The 25023-nt window shown below is 41.8% G+C and overlaps 1 protein-coding gene across 12 annotated transcripts in view; it reads left to right on the top strand.

Annotated features, from left to right (window-relative positions):
- The first annotated feature begins 459 nt into the window (after nt 1–459).
- Nucleotides 460–25023, top strand: part of LOC138757088 (zinc finger and BTB domain-containing protein 7C) — a 259055-nt gene continuing 234491 nt past the window's right edge. For 4 of the 12 annotated variants that reach the window (XM_069923851.1, XM_069923843.1, XM_069923850.1 and 1 more), the window contains exon 1: nt 462–893. The gene's annotated coding sequence lies outside the window, so the exon portion shown is untranslated. Of the gene's footprint in view, nt 894–9650; nt 9864–9961; nt 10032–19108; nt 19172–22679; nt 22852–25023 lie in introns of those variants that run through there. The other 8 variants (XM_069923841.1, XM_069923839.1, XM_069923846.1 and 5 more) reach the window with 6 other exon arrangements.

Below are 25023 nucleotides of genomic sequence, written 5' to 3'. Positions count from 1 at the left end.
TCAAATGCACCGAAATATGACATAGGACCTTCAACCTGAAGGTTTAAGTATGTAACTTTGCTGAGTTTTTAAAAGCCTGTTTTCCATTTCAGTGTTTGTTGACGGTTTCCAATGAGGGGAGTATTTTGATATTGATATTGTCTACCACCCTTGGCCCTCCCCTACATGGACCAGACTATGAAGCCCACTTGGACACACCTCAATCCCACGCAACTCGTTCATCTGACCTCATGGCCTTCCTTGGGGTCTGAGGTTTGTCCATCAGTTGTCACCTCGGTGCGAAATCCCACCTCCATTTGGCATCAGGCCGGAGTTCGGGCGGGCGATTCTGCGACGTCGTCGGCGCGCAGGGCGGCCCCGCTCCTTCCCGATTGGCCGCGAGGCACGGTTGGCTCGGGGCGGCCCCGCTCCTTCCCGATTGGCCAAAAGCTCCTGGCCGCGAGGGACCCGCTCCTTCCCGATTGGCCGCGAGGCACGGTTGGCCCGGGGCGGCCCCGCTCCTTCCCGATTGGCCAAGAGCTTCCGACCGCGAGGGACGGTTGGCCCGGGGCGGCGCGCGGGGCGGGGACGCGGGGCCCCTCGGCAATTGGCTGGCGTTGCTGTCCATCGATCACGCCCCCTCTGACGGCTGCCCCACCTCTCCGCTGGGTGTCTGTGACAGAGAGTGCAAGGACAATATCTTCCGTGAGGCTGGGTGAGGGGTCTGTCCCCGTCCCCCTTTCTCACACCAACCACCTCACTGATAATTTGCAGGAGAGCGGCCCACATATCCATCCGGGTCCCTGATTCACGGACACACCATCGGCAGGGACTGTGGACTGATGGAGGCAAGAGAAATGATCTCAAACAATCTGGAGGGGAACATAAATCACAGCAGTTGACAGACACAACAGGTACTGTCGGAATATCGGTGCATTTTGTTGGTCAACTTCTCTTGCCAAGATCTAAGGGGTTTTATTTAAAATAAAATCTGAGGTGCTGGGTTGAAGGAAAGTGTGGGGGAAGATTTTCAAATTTAGATCGGTCTAGAGATGGAGGGACTCTCTCACAGGGTTGTCAGCAAGTCCAGGGTATCTGCAAAGGTACAAGGAAAATGTCACTCTGTGTGTGTGTGTGTGAGAGAGAGAGAGGAGGAGGATGGAAGGAGTTTGCTCCGCAATTTGCGGACAGGCGATAAGTTCACCAGCTCATCGGGAGGATGCGAATTGGTCAAGTGGTCAGTCCCATCCAGTCATTTACCGACGTCTGGAAGAAGCTGAAGGGAGTGTTTGCATGGGAGAAGATTCACAGGTGTGGGTGTGTCACAGGATTGATCAGCACTAGGCTGCTGTGGAAGCCTGCAACACGAAAGCTTGTATTCAGAATTGGCGTCAAACTATTATTTTATTTGCATTTTTTCCACCCTTGCGATCTAAGTTCTCTTTGCTGCGAAGGAGCGCCCCAGATGTCCCCGCTATTCATGCAGTTGATCAGGCGCCGACGTGTTTGATCTTCTCTGCAACCTGGACTTAGTTGTGGCAGTGCCCCGTTTCGTTAACGGCTGAATTGAACCATCGCAATGATCTTGGCAGATTGTCAGGGATTGACGTGGGGAAAGGAAATTTATGAGTTAACTAAAAGATTAAGAGCTGGGCAGTTTTGAGAAGTTTCTTTAAAAGGCGGATTATCCAGAAAATGCATCATGTGAAACGGGGTGAATGGTTTACCTTAGGATTTATTGCATTAGAAATATTTATTTTCTTTGTTCTGATTAGAGGATTGATTGAGTTTGTTGAATTAACTGGGCGAGGCAGCAGTTTGAAAGCTGGAGGGTTGGAAAGTAGACATTACTAAAATAGTTCTGTCTAATCTAATTATGGTAAAGAATTAGTCTGGTCCTTAGGTTGAGATTCTAAATGGGTGAAAGGACCCAACAATTGTATAAGAAATGTAGATGAGGACAATTTTTTTTCCTGGCAAAGGTTGGTAAGTGGGGAGCCTTCTGAGGTGAAATTTTGTGACGACAGAATTCCTGTCAGAATTACAGGTAAGATGTACGGAAGGTTTTCAAGAGATATTGAGACCCTGGTTAAGAAGAAGAAGGAAATGCATAGCAGGTATAGGCAGCAAGGAACAAATGAGATAACTGAGTAGTATAAAAAATGCAAGAAAACACTTAAGAAGGAAATCCAGAGTGTTAAAAGAAGACATGAGGTGGTTCTGGTAGACAAGGTGAAGGAAACTGTAGATGTATCAAGAGCAAAAGAATAGCAAGGGACAGAATTGATTCTCTTGAAGATTGCAGTGGTTATCTAAGCTTGGAGCCCAAAGAGATGGGGGGGATCGTAAATGGATTTTTTATATCTGTATTTACTTGGGAGATGGATACAGAGTCGACAGATGTGAGGCAAATCAGCAATGAAGTCAAAGACCCTTTATCGGAGAGACTCCGATAGCTCAGTGGTTAGAGCACTGGCCCCTCGCTGGGGCCTCATTTCTGTGAGGGGTGCTGGACAAAGTGGTAGTTAAAGAATTTCATGTGTGTTACATTCTAAATGTAGTATTACGTGACAATAATGGAACCTTTAACATATTACAGAGAAGGATCCCTCTGATCTTGAGAGAGGCTAGAATAGAAATTTCAGAATCCTTAACAGAGTTATTTAAAACATCCTTAGCCATGGGTGAAGTGCCAGAGGACTGGACATAGGTAATGTTGTTCTGTTGTTTAAAGAGGGCTCTATGAATAATCTGGGAAATTATATGCTGGTGAGCCAGCCATCACTAGTGCATTCTTTATTGAAAGATATCCAAAGAGACCAGATATATAAGTACTTAGATAGACTGGAACTGATTAGGGAAAGTCAAATGGATATGTGAGTGTAGGTTGTGTCTAACTACAGAGTTTTTCTAAGATGTTACCAGTTACGTAGATGAAGAAAAGTCAGTGGATGTTGTCTCCATGGATTTTAGTAAGGCTGTTGACAATGAGAGGTTGATTAAGAAGGTTTAGTCACTCAGATTCCAGGATAGGCTAGTAAATTGAATTAGACTTTAGCTTTGTGGGAAAAGCTAGAGAGTGGTAGTAGATGATTGCTTCTTTGATTGGAGCTCTATGACCAGTGGTGTGCCTCAGGGATCAATTCTGAGTCCATTGTTATTTGTTATCAGTTTTTCACACTGCCAACCCTCTTACAAAGTGGGAAAACTTACCGGGCATGCTGCACTTGAGAACCTTTTCCACTGCACCATGATTTACCTGGTTAATTGGCAATCCAGCATTTTAAGGGGGGTGGGGGGGGGAGGGGGTCCTGGCTCCAGCAGTGACAATGTGAGAGCAGATTGTGCTTTAACACCGCCAGAAGGAAATTATTGAGTTAACTCCACTGGGCTCCGATACTTACCCCCATCAAGTGTCAGAGCCTGGTTGAATTTAACTCCCTGCCAGGTTGGGACGTTTCACACCGCATGATTACCAGGAACAGACTCACTAAATTAGCCATTTAACCCACATGGAATCAGCAGTATGAAAGATAAATTGGATCAGCAAGTTTGCAGATTGTGGGTGTAGTGAACAGTGAGGCAGGCTTTCAAAGTTTTGTAGTAGGATCTAGATCAGCTAGAAAAATGGGCTGCAAAATGGTAGATAGAATTTAATGTGCACAAATATGAGGTGTTGTACTTTTGGAGGATGAGCTAGGGTATGGTAAATGGCAGAGTGTTGTAGAACAGAGGGGTTTGAGGAGCTAAGTGGTAAGGAAAGGTGGAATAGTTTAGGACTTTATTAACTGGAGCATTGGAGAATGAGGAGCGATATGATAGGTGTATAGAAAATTATGAAAGGTATAGATAGGGTAAATGCAAGCAGGCTTTCTCTACTGAAGTTGGGTAAGACAACAATAAGAGGACATGGGTTAAGGGTGACAGGTGAAATGTTTAAGGCGAACATTGGAGGGATCATCTCTCAGAGGGTGGTAAGAGCATGGAATGAGCTGACAACAGATTTGGGTTGGATTTCAACATTTAAGAGAAATTTGGATAGGTTCATGGATGGAATGGGTATGGAGGGTCCAGGTGCTGATTGATGGAAGTAGGTGGAAAAATAGTTTGACATGGATTCGCTGGGCTGAAGGGCCTGCTTCAGTGCTGTAGTGTTTTATGGTTCTATGCTTTTACTGATCATTTTGGTTATTAAATGAGAAACACTTGTTGTGCATTAGCTTATAGTCTGGTTTTCTATAATATTTGTTGGTCAAATTGTTTAAATTTTTTTTAATGTAGGTGCCCTTAATTAGTGTTTCTTTAATTTCTTTATGGTTATTTGCTAAAGTGTATAAACTATGATTGAAAATACCAGACTTTGGTCCCACAGAATCACCAGGTTCTAAATCAGGAAATAGAATGTTAGATTGAGTAATCAGAATAATTATTCTGTCAGAAGGAAAATTGTCCCATCTAGTTGGTACAACAGTATGACAAGGGCCAAGGAGTCATCTACTGCTTCCAATGCTCCTGTTGTGGCCTCCTTTACATTGGAGAGACTGGATGCAGACTGGGAGATCACTTTGTTGACCATCTTCATTTTGTCTGCATCAATGACTGAAATCTCCCAGTGGCCAACCATTTCAATTCTGCACCCCACTCCTGCGCTAACCTGTCTGTCCATGGCCTCAGGTGCAATCAAATGAGCACCATTCATAAATGGGAGGAACAATACCTATTTTTCCATCTGGACATTGACTTCTCCAGTTTCTGCTTTCCTACTCCCCATTCTCCCTGTCTTCTCCATCACTGTCTTCTTTCTTCCAACTCTCACCTCCTTCCCTCTCCATTCACAGAGCCTTTCCCATCCCCTTGATTACATGTGCTCTCCCTCTCTTACCCACCTATTACCTCCTGTATTTGAGACTGTGGTCCTATCCCTCCCTCTGCCCCTCCCCTCCATCCCCACTATAGGCATCTGCCTACATTTTACTCATAGCTTGATGAAGGGCTTAAGCTCAAATGTTGATTATGTCCCTTTATCTTTGCTATATAAAGTGCACTGTTTGACCTGCTGAGTTTCTCCTGCGTTGTGTTTTTATTTTAACATCTATCTTCTTTCAGGCTATTGAGAAGATCTTTTCTTATTTCGTCTGATTGTCCAAGTCAATGCTTTCAGCAATCATGAAGTCAAAATACCACTGTTTTTCTTTACTTATTTTAAAAAAAATTATTATCTATTTATTTATTTGTTTGTTTAATTGGATTATTGAGCCCATTTACATTAAATGTGGCGATTTTTAAATTAGCATCTACTTTGTCCTCTCCATAATCTATGCAGCTGGATCTCCTTCTCAACAAATCAAAGCAGTTTGCCTCCTTAAAGAAAGAAAAATACATATTATGTATATATAAAAAAATGTTATCTATCCCTCCCTCTAAAATACAAGTACTATTTCCCCAAAAACAAGGCTAGTGGCTCAAGCCACTAAGCGAGCAATGTCTTCAGTCGAGCTACAGTGTCTTCACATCCCTCCTAAGAGATTCCTCTTCTTCCCCTTCTTCTTCTTCATCTTCATTTCTGTTCTTCCATTCTTCTTTGTTTGAGATTGGATCCGGCAAGGACTTCATAAATTCCAAAGTTTCTCTCTCGTTATCAAAGAAACGAGAATCATACTCCCCAGAGAAAACTTTCAACACTGTTGGAAATTGAAAAGCAAATTTATAACCTTTCTGCCAAAGAATCAATTTTGTAGGATTGAATTCTTTACACCTTTTAATAACATTTTGACTTAAGTCTGCATAAAAAAATACCATTCTATTTTGAACCATCAAGGGGCTTCCATGGTTTCTTGCATTCTGAACCACCAGTCTCAGAATTAATTCCCTATCTTGGTATCTCAGACATCGAATAAAAACTGATCGGGGTTGTTGACCAGGCATTGGTTTACTTCTTAAGTTCTATGTACTCTATCCAGTTCCAGCCCCTTCGGGAACATCTCAGCGCATAACATTTCTGGTATCCATTAACGAAAAAATTTCACCTGATCCGATCCTTCAAAATCTTCTGGTAATCCCAAAATCTTGATGTTGTTTCTCCAACTTTGATTCTCCAAAGTATCAAATTTTTTCAATAAGTTCTCCTTCTCAACTCTCCATCCCATAAAAGAATCATCATATGTATCAAATTTTTCTTGATACCGACCAATTGTTTTAACACAATCTTCCAGCTTGTCATTCATCTTCTTTGCTTTTTTTTTTGCACTTTATCCACCATTTTGGCTTGTTTCACCAATTCAGCCTTAACATTAGAAATATCATCCTTAACACTAGCCAGTTGATTTTTAACAGAAGTAAAACCTACTGACATATGTTGTAACATTATCTGAAACTGGCTGTCAAAATATTCTTTAGATTCAGTAAAAGGCCTACCCTGACCAGTTTAAAGTATTTCAGGTTCTTCCTCAGGCTCACTGATCAGCTCTTCCTCAGAGCTGTTTGGATGCAGTTGGTCCTCTCCCCTTTCTCCTGCCCCTTTAATCTTCTCAGTCGCTACAGCTCCTCTCTCCCCCTCCCCTCGGGTATGGGGCCTGCTCCAGATTCACTGGACCGACAAGCGGTAGCCCCCCCCCAGGGTTAAAAATGTTCAGTATGGAGCGCGTGTACACTGTATCCTCGGCTTCAGGAGGGGAGCTCCAGATGCCATCTTTCCCAGGGATCCATAGACGGGGTGTCGGTGCCGCCGACAACACTGCCAGCAATCGATGCTGTCCATGGGGGGGGGGGAGGACTACTTGAGATCTCAGGCTCTGCTTCTAAAGTAGGCCAAACTTCTTCCAAACTTGTTGATGGTCTTAAAGTCGTTTTTTTAAATTGTTTGAATTCTATTCTTCTTCATAGTTGTATTTAGTTGCTTGTTAAATCTTAATTTAATAACTTTTGATGTAGTTTAAAGTCATTCCAATCTGATCAGATTTATATAAATCTGCTGGGAGAGATGTTCCAACACGTCTCTCTCCTATGCCATCACGCCACCCCCCCCCCACCCCGAAGTCAAAGTACCACTTGAAGCTACTGTATAAAAACATAAAAACTGCATAAATAAATGCTGTGTCTGATAAATTCATCTGTTTCAATCATTGGAGAAAGACTGCATGATGGTTAATGTTTGTAAACTATATATGTTTAATACACTTACCAATATTGCTTCTAAAACTAGTGGCTGAACTGGTGATACTGGAGCTGATGATAGCTGAAAGAGTGCGGTAAAGGCTTTTTAATTGCAGGATATGTAAATAAAAGATGAATGGAGACAAGAGCGAAAAGCAAATCATGATGGAACCATGAGATACAAAACATTATCATTTCTGGAAGGCTGAAATGAAAGTAAATGCTGGAAATATCCAGCAGGGATAGACAGCAGGTGTGAAGAGAAAAAGCTGAAATAATGTTACAGATAAAAAGGAAAATTGTGCCTTTATTGTAAATTGGAGAAGTAGATTTAAACATCTTGGAACATAGAATGGGGAAAAATATCACCATGAAACTACACAATTTTGGATTGTTGGAATTAATTCTATGAGCCAGATGGTGTTGCTCAGAATTGCAATCAATGCCCCCAAATGCCCTTACCTAGGTCCACTACAGTAGGTTTATTCCACAGGTTTTCCACATTCTGGGGTCTGGCAGTATTTTGATGGTCATTGGCTGGGTCATAAGGAATCATAATTCAGAGACACATTTCAAAAACATCCTGACAGCTATCAAAACTATTGGGAAGCACAGAATTTTGCCAGCCGTGAATCCTTTTAAATGTTATCAGCCTGAAGAAAACTGAGGTCCTCCATCAGCCAGCTCCCCACCATGACTACCAGCCCCCCCACATCTCCATCGGGCACACAAAACTCAAAACGGTCAACCAGTTTACCTATCTCGGCTGCACCATTTCATCAGATGCAAAGATCGACAATGAGATAGACAACAGACTCGCCAAGGCAAATAGCGCCTTTGGAAGACTACACAAAAGAGTCTGGAAAAACAACCAACTGTAAAACCTCACAAAGATAAGCGTATACAGAGCCGTTGTCATACCCACACTCCTGTTCGGCTCCGAATCATGGGTCCTCTACCAGCATCACCTACGGCTCCTAGAACGCTTCCACCAGCGTTGTCTCTGCTCCATCCTCAACATCCATTGGAGCGCTTTCATCCCTAACGTCGAAGTACTCGAGATGGCAGAGGTCGACAGCATCGAGTCCACGCTGCTGAAGATCAAGCTGCGCTGGGTGGGTCACGTCTCCAGAATGGAGGACCATCGCCTTCCCAAGATCGTGTTATATGGCGAGCTCTCCACTGGCCACCGTGACAGAGGTGCACCAAAGAAAAGGTACAAGGACTGCCTAAAGAAATCTCTTGGTGCCTGCCACATTGACCACCGCCAGTGGGCTAATATCGCCTCAAACCGTGCATCTTGGCGCCTCACAGTTTGGCGGGCAGCAACCTCCTTTGAAGAAGACCGCAGAGCCCACCTCACTGACAAAAGGCAAAGGAGGAAAAACCCAACACCCAACCCCAACCAACCAATTTTCCCCTGCAGCCGCTGCAACCGTGTCTGCCTGTCCCGCATCGGACTTGTCAGCCACAAACGAGCCTGCAGCTGACGTGGACTTTTACCCCCTCCATAAATCTTCGTCCGTGAAGCCAAGTCAAAGAAGAACATTCAAAAATATTAAAAAAAAATCAATAAATTTAAAAATTTTTTGAGATATACCATGGTAACAGGACCTTCCAGCCCATGAGCCCATGGCGCCCAAATATAACAATTAATCTACAAACCTAGTACATTTTTGGAGGGTGGGATGAAACCGGAACACCCAGGAATGCACAAAGTCACAGGGAGAATGTACAAACTCCTTACAGACAGTGCTGGATTGAAACCCAGGTCGCTGGTGCTGTAATACCATTACAGCTTAATTACTCTTTTAATTTTAAACGCTTTTCAATTCAAACACAGAAAATGTTTAAGACTGTTTAAAAATATTTTAAAAAAAGACAGATAGGAGGTTCTTTTTCCCTAATATTTCCATGACAAGCTCTTTAATTGGGTTTCAAATTCTGTGGAGAGGGTGAACTGACAGATTGAGAACCACTAGCCAGAGCTGATGTGTTAAAGTCATATATAGCACAAACCTAGAATCTGGCTGGAAAAGACAATCAGATTATTAGGACTATTACACCTTACATTTTTGAATACCCTAGTGCCACAATACTTGTTTACATTTTAGTGGAAGTTTGAACTCCAGGTTAATCAAGGCAGTGGCATGCAGGCATTGACCATCCACTGGCGGCATGCAGAATATGTAATGCTGATCAGCATGCAGACACAAACTCTGCAATTGTAGTGTTCTGTGGAACCCCCTCATAACCTGAAATATGAACATGGATTCAATGATAGGAAGGCATTGACTGCAGTGCTGTTTAACAGGGACATCCAATACATTTGGGGTAATTGCCAGTTTATTTAATTTGGCTTTTGCTGGTGATAATTGGGTTATTGCAGGAAGTTGACACGAAACTAAAAGGTCAATTATGATTGTGCAGAATGGCAGAATATGGTAAAAACAGCTGCATCTTGTCATGTTCTTTGTATAACTGCTCAAGCCCATGATGCTTTCTGTTGGCTTGTCAAGGAGTGGAGTGAAAAGTCAAGCACTGAAAGACCTTTTGCAACATGACTGATGAATGAAAAGAATGGCATCCAAATAGGGGTGAGAGATAGATTGGTCTCAGTATTGGTACCGAGAACAATGATCTTAATTGAATATCAGTAGAAATGTCAGCAATTCAACACGATGGTCTCTCTAAAATCTGCCAAGTAGGACCCTCTGCAACATTTGAGCAGGGTATGTATCATATTGCAGTGACTGTCGGTTAATCTTTATGTTTGACTTTTTTCAAGCTGAAGTTAATTGCAATTTCTCACTATTTACTGTTATGTCAGGGAAATTACTGAAGCACTCTTGAATAAAGACGGATCTGCATCTCATTCTCTCTTTGCGGAAATCAGGACTGTAAGTTTCCTCATGGCATAGTCCTATTAAAGTTGCTCAGATTACATTGCACATGTAACTTTTCTGTATACTGAAAGCAAAAAGGACTTTGCTCTTTCAACTCATAAGTGATTTGTAACATGAAGAGAAAATAATGCCGATTAATGCCAGGCACAAGAGATTGAAGTTGCTGGAATCTAGAGCCTAAATTATAAAAACAAACTCCTGGAGGAAATCAGTGTGTCAAGCAGCATTGGAGTGTGGGGTGGGGTGGGGTGGGGGTGGTGCAGCAGAAAGGACTTACTCGAGAGCAATCTTCCTCAGTAACGTAACATAAACAACTGTGTATTTTTCAATTTCTGGTAACCTTTATCACCTCCCTCTTTCTCCTCACCAGATTAACCTCTGGTCTATCAGATTCTGAGAGGCATGTCTAACGTAGACAGCCAGCACTTTTTTTTCCCCAGGATGGAAGTAGCAAACAGCAGATGACATCTGCACAAAGAGAAGGGAGGAAAGTTTAGGGAAGACAACAGGGAATCATTTTTTTTTAACACAGAGTTGTAGGTGCCTGGAATGTCTTGTCAAGGGTTGTGGTGGAGGCTGAAACATTAGGGGCATTTAAGAGACTCTTAGACAGGCATATGGATGAAAGAAAAATAGAGTGTTATGAGGTTGGGAAGTTTAGATTTTTTACGGTAGGAATATATAGGTCAGTAGTGGTCTATGTTCTAACCCTTACATCAGCTTAATGATGAACAGCTGAGATTATAAAGCATGAGAGGGAAAGGAAATTAATAGATAATATAAGCATTTTCCCTGTTCCACCTGTTCTTCAATCGGATATCTTCAACATCTCACTCTGACAGGGCATGGTACCCATTTGCTTCAATCAGGCCTCAATCGTACTGATGGCCAAGAGCATGTTAACCTGGATAAATTACGACCAACCAGTGGCACTTGCATTCACGGTGAAGAACTGTTTTGAGATGCTGATGTTGAAGCATTTTAGCTCCTGCCTCTGTGGCAACATGGATCCACTCTAATTTGCCTTCCACAGCAACAGGTCTATGGCAGATGCTATCTCACTGTCTCTACACAAAACCCTGAAGCACCTGGACAGCAAAGACACATACATCAGGATGTTTTTTATCGACTACACTATGGCATTCAAGACCATCATCCTCTCAAAACTGATCATCAAACTCCAAGGCCTGGGCCTCAACACCCCACTTGTTTTATTGGATCCTCCAGACCACAATCACTGAGGATTGGCAAGAACATGTTCTTCAGTACTCCATCAGCACTGAAGCACTACAAGCTGTGAATTTAGCCACCTTTTGCACTTGCTTTCCACTATGGCTCGATACGACAAAACCATCTACAAATTTGCTGATCATATCAAACTAGTAGGCTGTATAAAAAGGGGTGATGAGTTAGAGGAGGGAGATTGAAAAAGCTGAATAGTATACTAACAACCTCCTAATCAATTTCACCAAAACCAAGGAGCTGAACGTGGACTTTAAGAAGGGATAACCAGAGGTGTATGATCCAGTGATCATTGGCGGATGAAAGGTAGAGAGAGCAAGCAAATTTAAATTCCTGAGAGTTACAATCTCGGAGTACCTTTCCTGGACCCACATACTAATGTTATCGTGAAGAAAGCATGCCAGCACCTCAATTTCCCCAGGAGTTTGCAGAGGTTCGTTATGCCATCGGGAACCTTGACCAACTTCTACAGATGCACAATGGAAAATGTGGACCTTACCCAGTATATCAGAAGCAAAATTCTTGCCACTATTGAAAAAATCCACATGGAACACTGCCATCAGAGAGCAGCAGAAATCATCAAAGATCTACACCACCCAGATCATGCTCAGTGCTCGCTGCTGGTATCAGGAAAGAGTATAGATGCTACAAGACTCGTACCACTAGGTTAAGGAACAGTTGTTACCCTTCCACCATCAGATTCCTAAGCAACAAACTCAATCAGAGTAAAAACACAAAATGCTGGAAAAACTCAGATGGTCAGTGTGTGACAGAGTATGTAGAGTATATAGATATATTTTTGGGAGATAAATTGGGAAAGGTTTGTTAGAGAAGGTCACATACAAACACTTTAAAACAGATCTTATTTGAAATACTAGAGCTCTGCCCCATGCTAGACATATCGGCTCCACAGCTTTTGCAAGAGCTTTGAAGAGTGCTCAAGGGACTTCACTAATGGATTATTGTTTACAAAAGCAACAGATGAAAGATCTTGTTGGAGCCGCAGATTATCTGGAAGAGAACTTGTTGTTTTCAGAGGGTCATGTGGTTTTGCAAGCAGAGAGAGAGAGAGAGAGAGAGAGAGAGAGAGATCACTTGTACAGTGTTACAGCCAGCAACAGCTGGGACTGGAGCAGGACAAGCTGGCAAGCTTGTGGAAGGCCTTTTTGGAAGACGGCCTGGTCAAAGCCCTTGTGGTTCATGCAAGAGGAACCACTGGCTGTCTAATGTTTCACTTGGAATAAAAGAAACAAAAAGGAACTCTGTGGTGACCTGAAAGAAAGAGGTTATCATCTGGAGAACCCTGAGGGACAAATTTTGTCAGCAAGACACTGAAGTGACTGATGGAAGTACATCAGTTTGGATGTCCTGGAACAACAAATCTCTCTCTGAAAAGTGACAAGAATCTTCCTGAGCTGTAACCATTTACCTTTCAAGCTCCAAAGCTTGGTGAACTTTATAAATGTTAAATTCTGTGCACAGTAAGAATTTCCTGCAACCAGTGAACAGTGAACCAGTGAGAAGTGAAATTGGACTGTGAACCAAAGAACTTTTCTGAACTTATACACACATTACATGAACGTGCGCTTAGAATTAGAAGTGGATTAAGTTAGGTTAAGTTAATAATAGATAAGTTAAAGTGTGATTCTGTTTTCATGTTTAAATACAATTAAAAGCAACTTTTGTTTAAGTAACCATTTGTCTTGGTGAATATCTATTGCTGCCGAGTTTTTAGGGTCCTCTGGGCTCGTAACAAGTGTTAAAGACTCATTTAATGACTCTTACTTTGCACATTATTTATTACTCTTTTTTTCTGTATTGAACAATCAGTTTGTTTACATTTCTTTTTTGTTGTCATTTTTCCTTTTTGTATGCATATCTTTTTCTTGAGTACAGTAGAAATTCTGCCTTGCCCACTGGAAAAAGAATCTAAGATTTGTATGCGATGTTGTGTAAATACTCTGACAATAAATCCAAACTTTGAAGTTTGGTACCAGAAAGTGCAACTTCCATTTACTGATAGATTAAATAATGCTACCTTATATACAAAAGAACATAATTCCTCTGTATTTCCTTATTGTCTGTCTTTTTCTGCTATCTCATTGGTTGTAAAACAAAAACCTGGTGAAAAAATTTCTGCTTTTCATTTGACAAGGCTACCAATAGATTTAGAAAGTGACTGAGAAGTCTGGATTTTAGACTGCACTTTCATGATGTATGTATGCTTTAGCAGTCTGAGTTGACTTGTAGAATGGTAAACCACGGTTTGTGCTCTCTGGGTTGCAGCCATATATTGTGTATTGTGCTGCTTCACCTTTTTCTAATGAGCTACTGGGATCTGTGTGATGTCCTACATATAAAAACAAGCAGACCTTTTACTTTGGTAATTTGATCTGATTGTGTGTGTGTGTGTGTGTGTGTGTGTGTGTGTGTGTGTGTGTGTGTGTGTGTGTGTGTGTGTGTGTGTACATGAATGCACATATTCAGTAGGTGGAAGTTGCAGCATCAGATATTTGATAATGCATTTGTGTCGACTAGAATTGGGCACCACTTATGGTGTTAATGATGGCTTCTAAGATCTGTGTGAAAACCCCTTGTCAAGTAGGTACTAGAGTGCTCCCTTCTGGATGCAATTGAACCTAGCCTTTCTGTCTGACATCCCAAAGCACTGAGCCTACCATGGTAGCTACTTATCACCCAGCATCAGATGCAAGTATGTAAAATGAAAAATGGAAAATACTGGAAATGTTCACAATGCTTGGCAGCATTTCTGGAGAGGGAAATAGTAAGCATTTGTAGTTGAGCAGTCAGTTTGTTTACTTCGTTATCTGCTTACATTTCTTTTAATTATTTACACGTTCATGCTGTGTACAGTTTTTTTCACTACCAATTAGTGGTAATTCTGCTGTGACTGCAGGTAAAAAGGAATCTCAGGGTTGAATGTCATGTATGTACTTTGATAATAAATCTGAAATCTGATGGTCTAGTATTTCTAACCTTTTCCAATTTGAATGACAGGTTGGCATGAAATATTAATTGATTCACCATCAACGCCAGCAAACTCTGCATATTTTGAGCATTTTAATTTAACCTTCCTCTGATTTATTTTTGCATGAGACCCCTAAGACTGATATAAGCAATGATCCCTAGATCCGTTCTCTCACAAGAGGCAGCATTCATCCTATTTCAATTAAATCCCCTCTCATTTCCTTGATTCCAGTTTTCCTGAAACTATCAAACTGCAACTCCAATGAATTTGTGCCTGATTTGCCATCACAGAAGATCTGTCTCATGTTAACCTTTAAATTAAGCATGGTATCAGTATTTGAATTGGTGGCAGCAGATGTGAAACAGACAGATCATATATTCTCTTAAGTACTGTTTCATTATTATTTCTCTATTGCTTGGGTCTGTACCCAAGATGGCGGCGCCTATGATTGGCAGCAACCACAAGGGGTTACAGACTCTCGGGAAGCGGAGGACTGGCACAGGACACCAGAAAAAGAGAATCCCATCCTCTCTTTGAGAGGGAGAAGCAGATGAGATGACCCACGGTGGCAGGCATATGAAGGGTCTGAGGCTGAAGAACACACAAGGTGTTGGTGACTTGAGGTGAGGAACCCGTGCAGGCTGTAGACTGCTGGTGACTGTGGTCGAGGGATTCAAACTGGACTGCAGACTGCTGGAGACTGGCACAAGAATCTTGGATTTATTGGTCATGAAGTGTGTTGAGAAGCTGGTCATGACTCGTATCAGTTCTATTCTACCAGCCAGTCTTAACCCACTTCAATTTGCCAACCTGCCAAACAGATCCCTACCTCTCTCCTCCACCCCAGAATACCTGGATGTCAAAGGCACTTATGTTCGACTACTTTTCTTAGACTATAGCTTTGCTTTAGCTCCTTGCAAAGTCGTTCTCAAACTTCAGGATCTTGTCCTGCAGTTGAAAGGGAGGTATGTTGGAGAATTATGTGCAATCTCTTTGGATAACAAGACTATTGCAGGGATTGACTATAGGACCATGGAACATTGCAGCACAGAAATAGGCTCTTCTTGTTCGAGCCAAACTATAATGCTGCCTAGTCTCACTGACCTGAAGCCATGTACCTGTCGAAATTTTTCTTAAGTGTTAAAATTGAGCCTGCATTCACCACTTCAGCTGGAAATTGTTTCCACACTCCCACTACTCTCTGTGTGAAGAAATCCTCCCTAATGTTCTGATTAAACTATTCTTCTTTCACCCTTAACCCATGTTCTCTGGTTTGTACCTCATGTAATCTCAGTAGAAAAAGCTTACTTGCATTTACTCTATCTGTACACTTTATAGTTTTGTATACCTCTACCTCATTCTCCTATGCTCTGGAATAATGTCCTAATCTTTTTAACCTTCCCCTGCATGTCATTTCCTCAAATCTCGGCAACATCCTAGTAAATCTTCTCCTTCATTCTTATCGATATCTTTCTTGTAGTTAGGTGTCCCAAACTGCACACAACACTCCAAAATTGTCCCCACCACAAACTTTACCAGAACATCCTAACTCCTAAATACTTTGATTTATGAAGGCCAATGTGCCAAGAACATTGTTTACTTGTAGAACAGTGGTTTTCAACCTCTTTCTTTCCACTCACATTCTTTGGCTTGGCTTCGTGGACGAAGATTTATGGAGGGGTATGTCCATGTCTGCTGCAGGCTCGTTGGTGACTGACAAGTCCGACGCGGGACAGGCAGGCATGGTTGCAGCGGTTGCAAGGTCTAGAGCAGTGATTCTCAACCTTCCCTTCCACTCACATACCACTTTAAGTAATCCCTATGCCATTGGTGCTCTGTGCTTAGTAAGGGATTGGTTGTGTGCAAGTGGGAAGGGAAGGTTGAGAATCACTGCTCTAGACCCAATTGTTACTGAAATATTTTGCTTGATAAAAATTGTCCTTGGCCCATTTCCTTTGGAGTTATGAAACCATGCACATAATGAGTCAATTAAGTATAATTAAAACAGTGGTTTTCAATCTTTTTCTTTCCACTCACATACCACCTTAAGCAATCCCTTACTAATCACAGAGCACCTATGGCATAGGGAATTTTTAAAGTGTATGTGAGTGGAAAGAAAAAGATTGAGAACCACTGTTGTAGAGATTGTTGTTAAGCGCATTGCTGTGCTGTAATGAGCTGAGCACCAGGAATTCTTACTTAACAAGAAATAACATTGAAACTCTCTGGGATATTCTCAATTAAGTCAGCATTTTATGTTGTATAATTTTCAGGTCAGAATTATTGCTTGCAGAATTACGAACATCCATTCCTACAATATTACAATTCCCATTTTAAAAGAAGACTAAATTTAAGAATTAGAGGGAAACTTTAACTTGAATTAAAGTTCATGATATTGGTTCACTCCTAATGTGCCCAGCCAATGATCCACAGAACTGGGATGTTGGCAGTACGGCAATCAATGTGCATCGTATATTGAAATCCCTGCACTATTTTTTTTTTGGCTCCTAGTATATTCCTGAGAAGATCTTGGAAGAAAGAAACCCTTTGCAAGTTCAAAAGTTTAAGCTGAATTTATAATTATATATTGAATTAAAAGTGAATGATTTGTTTTAGATATTGATTAAATCTTGAAGAAGTCCAACAACGTATTAGTATTGTTGAAGCTTAGACATAGCTAGCAATTAAAAGTAGACATTTTGTTTTTTAAAAAACAAAATAACATCTTGGAAGTATTTTTTTGCATGGGAAGGAACAGTTCTTTTCTATTTTGATTGGCAAATAAACTGTATTGGCTTCTGGTTGAAAATATCTTGATGCTGCATGGGACATTATAGGGCATGGGAAAGGGGAGGACTACATGATTAAACAGCATGATGTGCTCTTAAAGGGAGATGTGGTCATAAATCTGTCACTTATCTTAGTAACATAGGTTTATCTCTGAGCTCTGATAAAATTTTTCCCATAGACATAATTTCACTTGTCAGTAACAAGAATGTTGTTCTTTATAAATTAAAATTGTATAGACTCAAAAGAAGAACAATTGAGCAGAACACCTGTCATCACCAAGTGCCTGGAACGACTGGTCCTAGGCCACATCCAAGACTGTCTCCCTCCCTTTTTCGACCCACACCAGTTCGCTTATAAAGCGAACAGATCGACGGAAGACACCATATCCATCATCCTCCACACTGTGCTGAGCCATCTGGAACACAGGAACACCTATGCAAGGGTATTTTTCGTGGACTTCAGCTCAGCCTTTAACACCATCTTCCCCGATATCCTAGTCAGCAAACTGTCTGCTCTGGGCCTTCATCCTCTCACCTGTTCATGGATCAAAAATTTCCTTACAGATAGACCACAGACAGTCAAACTTGGAACCCACCTGTCCTCCACCCACACATTGAGCACAGGTTCCCCACAAGGCTGTGTGCTGAGCCCTTTGCTCTTCACTCTTTACACCGCCAACTGCAGACCTGTCCACACCAGTAACACCGTGGCGAAGTTTGCAGATGACACCATGGTGGTGGGGTTGATCACAGGGGAAGATGAGTCTGCCTACAGGAATGAAATCCTGAATATGACCGAGTGGTGCCGAGCTCATAACCTGATCCTAAACACCACAAAAACAAAGGAACTCATTCTGGACTTCAGGAAGCACAGGTCTGACCCGCTCCCCCTCTACATAGATGGTGACTGTGTGACGAGGGTCCACAGCTCAATATCGACGGAAGACACCATATCCATCATCCTGGGCATCAATATCTCAGACGACCTCTCCTGGACTGTAAACACTTCAGCAGTCATCAAAAAGGCCCAGGGGCGCCTGTACTTCCTGAGAATGCTCAAAAAGAGCAAGGTGGGTCAGAAGATGCTGATTACCTTCTACAGTACCACCATACAGAGCATCCTGCTGTACTGCAGCACAGTATGGTTCTCCCATTGCACTGAAGAAGAGCGGCAAAGACTTCAACGGGTGGTGAGGGCAGCAGAAAAGATAATTGGATGTCCCCTACCCTCCCTGAAGGATCTCAACACCTCTCATTGCCTCAGTAGAGCACAAGCATTAATAAAGGATCCCACCCACCCTGCCCTGCATCTGTTTGACCTACTACCCTCTGGCAGACGCTACAGGTCAATTAAGACAAGAACAAACAGACTCAGAAACAGCTTTTTCCCCCAGGCTGTCACTACACTGAACACACATATCCACAAATTCCCCTCCCTGTCCTCCACATCTATTATACATACAGCTGATACCCCCCCCCCCCCCCCACCCCATTCACATAAAGGACATATACGGCACTGTAAATTAAATTTTTTATTTAACTTCTGTGGTGCTGCCTGTGGTTGCGTCGCTGCATTGGTAACCTTGTACTACTGTCATAAATCTCGTTGTATAACTTGTACAATGACAATAAAAAGCTATTTGATATTTGATTTATTTGGATAAAATGCTGTGAAAGTATTGAGCTGTGGCTAACATTGCTATCCAATGATTATTCATTGTTTAAATTTATAAACAATCTAAAATATTTTCTAGCTTTAATGCAACTTAAAATGTGAAGCAGACTTCATTAAGAACATTGTTCAAAGAATAAGTTCATCCAGGGGCTTGACAGACATAGATGAAGGATACAGACATGGAAGGAGAAGGAAATGTTGAATGTAGCACTCATCTGATGATGCATTTGCTGTCTCAAGATTTGTGGTTGATGGCAAATTAAGCCAGTTTTATACATGCTGTTTCAAGTCAGATTTTCATGATATTTCATAGCCTTGTTCATCCAGCAATTGTACATTATAACTGAAAATCATGAAAATCTACATCTGTTTGCAGGAAGCACTTAAAAAGTCAAGATACTTCACAATAAATAGTTGACTATGAAGTCAAAAACATCAGGTATGTTTTCTATTGGATCACTTTTCGTCATGCTGGTTACCTTCAGCAAGACTAAATCCAACAATCGTTTAGTAAAGTTAATGCAAAGGGCTTTCATTTAATTGAAAATTTCTGATGAGAGTTTTATGTGTCCTATTTAGAATGTGTATGCACTCATCTATAAAACAAAACCAAAATACTGCTGAACTATTCAGTATGTCAGGCAGCAATGTAATGTCAAAAATGTAACAAGGGGAATCCTGACCTTGTTGCACATGGGGACAGAGGGAGGCAGGGGAGATGCATGGGTAATGGAGATTATGCAGGTGAGGGTTGAGCCAATGATAGTAGAGGGGAAGCCACATTTTTTTTGAAGAAGGAGGACATCTCAGATCATCTGGCATGAAAGACCTCTTCCTGGGAGTAGAAGTGATGGAGACAGAGGAATTGTGAGAAAGGAATGGAATCCTTACAGAGGACAGGGGTTGAAGAGGTCCCTTTGTCTTTGCCTACCATTCTGCTAGCCTCTGCATTCAATGACATCCTCCATCATTTTTGCCACCCACTACGTGATCCCATCACCAGACACATCTTTCCCTCTCTGATCACAGGGACCACTCCTTCCATTCCTTCCTTCACCCCCTTGGCACCTACCTTTATGACCGCAGGAAGTGCTATATGTGCATCCACATCTGCTACCTTACCACCATTCAAGGCTCCAAACAATTCTTTCAAGTGAAGTAAAACTTATTTGTGAATCTAAATGGTCATCTACTACATCCAGAGCTCCCGTTGTGGCCTCCTCTACATTGAAGAGACTAGTCGCACACTGGGAGATTCCTTCATTTGAGCACCTCAGCTCTGTCCACTACAATCGCGGGGATCTCTCTGTGACAACCCATTTCAATTCCTGCCCAATTCCCATGCTGACTTGTCTGTCTATGGTCCCATGCATTGCATGACTGAGATGACCCACAAATTGGAGGAACAGTATCTCATATTCTGTTTGGGCACCCTCCAACCAAATGGTATTAACATCGACTTCTCCAGTTCCCGTTATATAATTTCCTTTTCTCTGCCTCCCTCCTTTCTTAAACAGTGGAACTACATTTGCGACCTTCCAATCCTCCAGAACCATACCAGAGTGTATTGATTTCTGAAAAATTATTTCCAATGCCTCCACAATCTCCTTCAGAATTTGTGGATGTACCTCATCCGGTCCAGGAGACTTGTCTATCTTTCGTCCACTTAACTTCTCAAGCATTTTCTCTCTAGTAATCTTGACTGTACTTAATTCTATTCTCTAAGACCTCTGACTATCAGATATATTGCTACCATCTTCCTCAGTGAAGACTGATGCAAAATACTCATTTAGTTCCTCTGCCGTCCTTTATTGCCCATTATAATTTCTCCAGCATTGTTTTCAATCGGTCCTACGTCTACCCGTGTCTCTCTTTTACACTTCATATATTAAAAAAAAACTTTTTGTATCTTTTTGTATGTTATTTGCCAACTTCCTTTCATAATTCATTTTTCTTTCCTAATACTTTTTGTATGTTTTTAAAAGTTTCCCAGTCCTCTGTTTTTCCATTAATTTTTTCTTCCTTGTCTGCCCTCTTTTTTGCTTTTATTTTAGCCTTAACCTCTCTTGTTAGCCACATTTGTGCCATTTTTCCATTAATAATTTTATTTTTTCTTGGAATATATCTATCCAGCACTTTTTATTTCTTCAAGAAATATCATCCAATTCTGCTCTGCCATCCTTCCATCTAGCTTACTTTTCCAGTCATCTTGGGCCAGTTCCTCTCTCATACCACTCTAATTTCCTTTGTTCCACTGAAAATATAGACATTAATATCAGCTTTACATTTTCAAATTTGAAACTGAACTCAATCATATTATGATCATTATTTCCTAAGGATTCCATTACCTTTAATTCCTAAACACCTCTGGTTCATTACACATCACCCATTTCAAAACACCGATCCCCTGGTGGGCTTATTGACAAGCTGTTCCAAAAAACCATCCTGTTGGCATTCTACAAACTCTCTCTCCTGAGATTCAGTACCTTCCTGACTTTTCCAATCCCCTTTCATGTTAAAATCCCCCATAATTATTTTGCCATTTTCCTTCTGACATGCTTTTTCTATTTCTAGCTCACAAAGAAGATATCCGAATGATCCAGATATCTGAACCCCTGTCCCCTATACCAACTCTTCAGCCATGCATTCATTTGCATTAATTCCTGTTCCTACCCTCTCTAGTGTGAGGAACAGGCAGTAATCCTGAGATTACCACCCTTGAGGTCCTACTTTTTAAATTCTTCCCTAACTCCCTGTATTCCCTCTTAAGACTTCATCCCCACCCCTAACTAAGTCATTGGGCTCCCTCCCCCTCCAGAATGCTATGAACTCGAGTAGAGACGTCCCTGACCCTGGCACCTGGGAGGCAACATACTATCCAGGCTCCTCGATTTCATTCGCATGGTGATGCACTTTGGAAGGATTAATAGGTGTTGGTTATGAACAATGAATCATAGGACTCTTGAGGGTACTAAGGAATCTGAGGGATCTTGGTGTACACATCCAAGGATTCCTGAAAATGACAGCACAGATAGATGAGTTAGTGAAGAAGACATTCAGGATTATTGCCTTTATAACCTTAGGCAAAGAATCAAAGGGTTGGGTGCAATTTGGTGAGGGAATAGCTAGAGCCACGTGTGCAGATGTGGGAGCCATATTATTGGAAGGATGTGATTGCACTGGTGAACTGCAGAGGAGATTCACTAGGGTGTTATGTGAAATGACATATTTAAGTTATTAAGACTTAAATCTCAACTGGATAGGTTGATGTGGAGATATTTCCACTGGTGGGAGTGTCTTAAAAAAGGATACAGAATAACAAAGGAGATGGTAATTTAAAACTGAGGTGCGTTGGATTTTCTGAACGATCTTGGAGAATGGTGAATCTCTGGTGAAGACTGATGCAAAAATTTCATTACTTTCTGCCATTTATGTCAATTATTAATTTTGCAGCCTCATTCTCCAGAGATGCTGCATTTATTTTCTTCCAATGCAAACCAGAGGACATGGGTTAAGAATAAAAGTGGCAAAGTTTAGGGGGAACATTAGAGGGAACATCTTCACATAGGGAGTAGTGTGAGTGTGGAATGAGCTGCCAGCTGAGGTGAATGTGGGCTCATTTTTAACATTTAAGAAGAATTTAGACAGGTACATGGATTGGAGAGGTATGGTTGGTTTTGGACTAGGTGCAAAAAAAATAGTCACAGATTAGAAGGGTTGAAGGAGTCTGTTTCTGTGCTGCAGTGCTCTATGGTTCTTATTTGTGTATCTCTGGAACCTCTTCCTGTTACTTTTGCCAGTTTTCTCTGAAATCAGTTCTCTCCCTTTTTATGAGCTATTTTAATGGTGATTCTAAAAAGATCTCTGTCCTGTGGTATTCTGCCAGTTTGTGCTACTTTCTTATTTTTCAATTTAATGTTATCCTTGACCTCTTTTGATAATTGCAGGTCCTGCTCTTTCTCATGGAATGCCTCCTTCTTATTGGGATAAATTCCAACTCATCATGATGGTCAGCTGTTTGAATATGTGTACTGTCAAGCCACTGATCTGACTCTTGGCTTATTGTCCCAGTTCAGCTTGGACAACTCCAACTTAATGCCATTAAATAATTTGAAGACATTGGATTTGATCTTGTGGTATTTATTCTCCAAACTGCATCTAGAAATCCATCATATTGTGGTTGCGACCTCTGAGAGATCTTTAACCATAAGATCTCTTATTAATACTTCCTTATTACACATGACCAACTCTAAAATAACCTGTTCCCATTTAGCTTCGAGAAGCAAGCCTGCCACACTCCACAGATTTCTCTTCTATCATCCCTATGACAGTTTAATTTGTCCAATTAATAGACTAAAATCTCCCATGATAATAGCAGCTTCCTTCTGATATACTCTTGAATATCCCCATTTATGCTTGTCCTACCTCACTGACAAAAGACAAAGGAGGAAAAACCCAACACCCAACCCCAACCCACCAATTTTCCCCTGCAACCGCTGTAACCGTGTCTGCCTGTCCCGCATCGGACTTGTCAGCCACAAATGAGCTTGCAGCTGACGTGGACATTTACCCCTCAATAAATCTTCGTCTGAGAAGCCAAGCCAAAGAAGAAAGATTGAAAAATTACATTATGGGGGCCAATAGACTCTATCCACCAATGTATTCTTCCCCTTATTATTCGTGATTTTGGTCCAAATTAATTCTTCTATTCACCTCCTCTATACTTCTACATGTTAAATTCCAACTCCAAGCAATAGAGGGGCTTTTATGCATTTGCTGCCTTAATTACCTGCTGCTGACTTTGTGCATTTCAAGTTTGTTTATGATCACATTATACCAACTGAAAAACCTCACAAAGATCAGCGTATACAGAGCCGTTGTCATACCCACGCTCCTGTTCGGCTCTGAATCATGGGTCCTCTACTGGCATCACCTACAGCTCCTAGAACGCTTCCACCAGTGTTGTCTCCGCTCCATCCTCAACATTCATTGGAACGACTTCATCACCAACATCGAAGTACTCGAGATGGCAGAGGCCGACAGCATCGAATCCACGCTGCTGAAGACCCAACTGCACTGGGTGGGTCACGTCTCCAAAATGGAGGACCATCGCCTTCCCAAGATCGTGTTCTATGGCGAGCTCTCCACTGGCCACCGAGACAGAGGCGCACCAAAGAAGAGGTACAAGGAATGTCTAAAGAAAGCTCTTGGTGCCTGCCACATTGACCACCGCCAGTGGGCTGATCTCGCCTCCAACCGTGCATCTGGCACCTCACAGTTCGGCGGGCAGCAACCTCCTTTGAAGAAGACCGCAGAGCCCACCTTACTGACAAAAGACAAAGGAGGAAAAACCCAACACCCAACCCCAACCAACCAATTTTCCCTTGCAACCGCTGCAACCGTGTCTGCCTGTCCCGCATCGGACTTGTCAACCACAAACGAGCCTGCAGCAAACGGGGACTTTACCCCTCCATAAATCTTCATTCGCGAAGCCAAACCAAAGAAGATACCTAGCACAATGAGTAGGGCTGTTCTGTGCAGTCTAGCAAGTCAATTCTACCACTCAAGCAGCTATATAAAATAGGAAGGGTATAGCATTACAATGGAAAAAGATCAATTGGTTAATAGCAAAGGCAGCATGGGCACTGTTGTGGGGTTCATTCAGTCGCTTATTTGTTGAGGGGAGGAAACTGTCTTTAAGGTTGTTGGTGCACAGTTTCATACTGTTGAACTTTTTCTACAAAAGGAGGATGGAGAAGAAAGTGTGTCCAGGAAATATGTGTGTCCAGGGGCTAAAATGGAGCAGTCCACAGTTTGTTTTGCATTCCTTTGAATGTAGCCTGTGTAAAACCAAGGTCTTTCTGTGTGTTTTCAAGATAACACAGCCAGTTTCGAATTTATAATTTAGACAACTATAAAGGAAGATAATCGCTACAACTTAGTCAATTGAGTGGTTGTTATTGACTCGTTAGTCAATAGAAGGATGAATTGGAAGATGACAGAAAGTTGAAATTGAATTTGGAACCAGACTGAATCGATCAAGCTCTATTTAAAGCAACTTGGAAAAAGAAGCTCAACAATCAAAACCATTGTATGAAGCGGTAACCATTCTGTGTTGTTTGCAGATTAGAACATGGTTTAGGGCATTAGAGCCGCTTGTCCGATGAACTGTTTTGGTTTTTGGAAAAATTGTTGTGCATGTTGATATCTGAGTGCGACAAATGACACAATGAAAAAACTAGCAGCTGAAGCTGCTAAGAAGCCAGAAGCGGTTGCTAAGAAATTATGTGT

The sequence above is a fragment of the Narcine bancroftii genome, chromosome 3 (genome assembly GCF_036971445.1).
Source record: "Narcine bancroftii isolate sNarBan1 chromosome 3, sNarBan1.hap1, whole genome shotgun sequence".
Classification (NCBI taxonomy): domain Eukaryota; kingdom Metazoa; phylum Chordata; class Chondrichthyes; order Torpediniformes; family Narcinidae; genus Narcine; species Narcine bancroftii.
The sequence above is the reverse complement of the archived record's forward strand: the minus strand, read 5'-3'. Positions and strand labels throughout refer to the sequence as shown.